Here is a 4,104-nt window from a genome sequence, read left to right as displayed (position 1 = left end):
GTTCAGTTTCTTATATCAAAATTAAATTAAAAAATATATAGAGAAAAGAAAGAAAGTAGGTATACAAATAAATTCTGATAAATATGTACAAAGAACACCTTGACAAACCACGTAAAGAGTGCAATTTGATGATATGAAACTAACAAGTTCACACATTCTGCAAAGTAAATTGATACGGATCAGTGTATAAATAGAGGAAACGAAGCCAAACAGATCTTCAGCAGCCAACTTTGAAGCTTTACTTTCAATTAACCTTAAGTACGTTGAACGTCGTAAAGTTCGAAGCTGGTAAAACATGCCCGTGGGTCTACTGATACATCTGCTAATCAACAAACTCCACATGCTTCTATTTCTAGCACCAATTTATCTTGCTGCTCAACTTCTGCATAAACATACTAACACATTTCGAAGTGTACTAATGGGCCCATTAAAAAAGGGCGACACGAGACAGAGAGAGAGAGAGAAACAAAAAAAGAAACAAGCGCCACGCTCGTAAAGTTTTCCCTGACGCCCTGCGCTCCACATACGCGCGTCCAAAATCTCGGCGGCCATACGCGCACGGCCGCACCATAATTAACTGCCATGATTAATGGTGTTGCGCGATTTCGCACACCCGTAATGCACTACAAATTGGAATTGGCTTTGAAAAATGGGCTTTTCTCACCATTAACTCGGGCCTCGCCCGTAGTGCGAGGCAAGCGCGAGTGTGTGTGTGTTTGTGGAGAAGCTCAAAATCTTGTACCTTTTTGCTAGTGAATAACTAACGAGGAACAGAAGTTCCATCTTTTTTATGCTTATGCCTGTGTGTACGATGCAATGCCAACATACTGGCGCTCGATGGTCTATCCGCTATGAATATTTCCGAGAAACAGCAATCTTTCACTCTCGGCACACCAAAATCCAATCTAGGATCATGTTCAAATGGTAAAGTGGTTCCAGCTTACAGCGGTTGGAGTAAGTTACACACGCAGAAACCATTGTACCATGGGGAAGGTACCAGCCATTGGGGTTTTTTTTTCTTTCTTTCTTCACTTCCCGAGTATAGTCAGCTCAGTGTAAAACAGCAAAACCGTAACAGCACCTCGACAGAACACAACAAATGACGCATCTGTTTCGCCCCGGTCCTTTCCGCACAGCACCGGAACACGCTGGTGCGTTGTATTAGCAGGAAGAAGCTCTCGCAAGAGGACCTCCCCCTGTCATTGGATACGTATTCGGGATCTATTTTTTAGCTTTTCTTTTGTATTGCATTTTTTTTCTTTTCAGAGCACAAGCTCACCAGAAAATGGATCCATCGACAAAGGTGTCAAATCCAATCACCAATCACCACCAGTCGGATACGTTGCTGGTCGGTTTTTGGGCTGAATGATAGGATTTACATTTCAATATCTAATCTGGCGTCGTTCGGGGAAAGAGCCTTCGGTTATATTGAATTCTGCAATCAATGTTTTGAGCTGAACCAAAGTCAGCTCGGAAAAGTCAAAACAAGTGAGCTTTTGGGTTTCATTTGCAGGAAGAGGACATTGATATCGGTGGGGAAACTTACAGGTGTCAAATGGACATTTTTGGTGATATATTTTTATAAGCTGCCTTTTGATTTACGGATTTGAAATACACTTCTAACGAAAATAATCTAATGCGAATAAGACATTATAGATTTGTTCAGTACATCCCCGAGTATATTTATCTCGTGCGAACTATTTATGTTTTACGCTGGTCGTTGAGGCATGAATCATGCAAGGGTAAACGATTTCAATGGCCGTGATTGCTTATCACAACGACCGGCAACGTCAGCCATTTGTTTGCGTTGTGTCTATTACCGTTTCAAGGCAACGGAAATAGACACTTCCAAGCTGTGTTCGACACTGTACTCATAGCTGTAAATTTTAGTTTGAACTTTCAAAGTAGTGGGTTAAAGTAGCTAGAAACTAGATTTTGACAATAATTCGACACCTGAAGAGAGATCAGAGTTCAGAGTAGTTCTGCCATGCTACACGGGGTGATACGTCATCCAGGGAACTCGGTCCTTGGCTGTATCGCTTCAAACATACTTGACACCAGCACTCCACACATGGCTCAGCAACTGATCCCGGTTGCTCGTACACTGTGCTCCTGGCCACCGTCATCCATACGAGTTGCTGCAAAAAACTATCTCTGTAAGACTTTCGTTCTCTTCCCGCCCGGAATGACCCGGGGTATGCTCGGCTCTTCGTGGAGGCATATAACTCTGCCCCAAGTAGTCCATTTTTCGTGCCCATATAGCATCACTAGACGAATCAGCGCTTTGTAGATGGTGCACTTCATTCGGTAGAGGAGTTTTTTGCCAGCAACTACTGGCAGAGCCTCAACAGGCTCCATTCCGACACATGATGCTACGCTGATTCTCTTGAGGCATGTTGTTGCTACACGTCGCTAGTGAGGTTAGCTAGACAAACCCTTCGACGACTGCAAACGAATTTCCGTCGATCTTAACGGTATCATTCACAGGCATCATTCCCACGTTCATCACTCCAGCCTCTTGGTTCGTACCTATGATGTCCACGTCGTCAGCAAATCAAAGAACTGGCTTGGTTTAAAGAAAATCAAATATATTGTATTACATTTCTGATTTATTTTAACTTGCTGTTTTACTCTTATAAACTCCCAGTGCCTTTACAAACGATCTTAATTACATTTCTAACAGTTTGACAGAATTGTCTTTTTGTGTACATTTTAGTTGAATTCTTTGCAAAAAATTGCCATATTAAGATTGACCGAACAAGTTTGAAGGGTTAAAACCACCTCAAAAAGAGGGCAAAACGTCATCAAAACACTTTAAACCACTTTCTGCATGACCAGCGCCTAAATGTATGCAATCATTTTCGCTCAGGATCTTACGTGAATGATTTGCTCAATAGATATTTTGACCCTATTTTGTCATGGACCAGTGATCAGTGATCTTATAGGCTCGGTGAATTATAATCGGTGAAGTGATAGGTTCAAGTACAAACCATCACGAATATTTGGGTACAAATATAAAAGCAAGGTGTTGGAGCTTCAACCGACTACAAAAAAAACCGTTTCGATTTTGTTCTAGACGTGAAACTTAGATGAAGCTTTGGTTTGGTTATTATTATTATTATTTATTGAATGGTATTCCTATTATCATTTCTTCTCTACGCTTTTTATCTATAACATGGAACAGCTCGGTTATTATAAAAAATATGTTATGCATTGTACAATTTGTTTTGCGCACAACCAAAATTTACGATAAAAGCTAAGCTGTTGCTGATACTTGTTAAATACTTTGGAAAGGTCAAAACTTATATTAGTATATTCTGTAGTACATTGAACACTTGATATTAGATTTTTTGTCGGAAACAGTACAGATATTGCATACATCCAGGCGTTACTTCTCAGCAGCCTGGTCAAGTTTAAAATAACAATAGCACTAGACTGACACTAAAAAAGCATCTCGAATAATAAATTTATGCAAACGAAAAGATATTAATTAATACATTATCCAAAATGCTAAAAATTCAAAAACTAAAAAATTATGTACACAGTTTTTAATACATCACCATTTAGCCCGATTAGCCATAAATCTCACACCATCCTAAACAGCAATCAACAAACAACATAATCCCCCAAAAAAACCCCGCTGTCGAGACGAGAGTGGAAACGAAAACAACGACATACGCCACAGATCTTCCAATTGCACTCTCTGTCTCTCGCTCGACCCACCGATTCAAGCTGCACCAAATCGTAAACCAACCGACCAACCGACCGACCGGTGAATGTGACGTCTGGTGCAAAGGTGCCTTCCCGTGTGCTGCGTCGCGTGACTCACGGTCACCACCGCGCCACGAACGTCCGGAATCCGGAAGGAACGGTCGCGGAAAGTGCACGGAAAATGGTTGCAGCAAATCTAATTTACTATTTGCCTGTGCCCTGCCTTCACTCTCGGACCCTCGTACAACCTCGCCACCCGTAGTGTTTTACGTTGATTTTCTGCTGTTTGTTTACCACGTCACTATCAACGGTGGGGGAGTCGAGTGCTGGCGTGGTGTTGTTTGGTAAGTTACAGAAAAGGTTGAAAAATGAAGCTTGAGAGCTGGGTGTGTT

This window comes from Anopheles stephensi, chromosome 2 (genome assembly GCF_013141755.1).
Source record: "Anopheles stephensi strain Indian chromosome 2, UCI_ANSTEP_V1.0, whole genome shotgun sequence".
Classification (NCBI taxonomy): domain Eukaryota; kingdom Metazoa; phylum Arthropoda; class Insecta; order Diptera; family Culicidae; genus Anopheles; species Anopheles stephensi.
Note: the sequence above shows the minus strand (reverse complement) of the source record.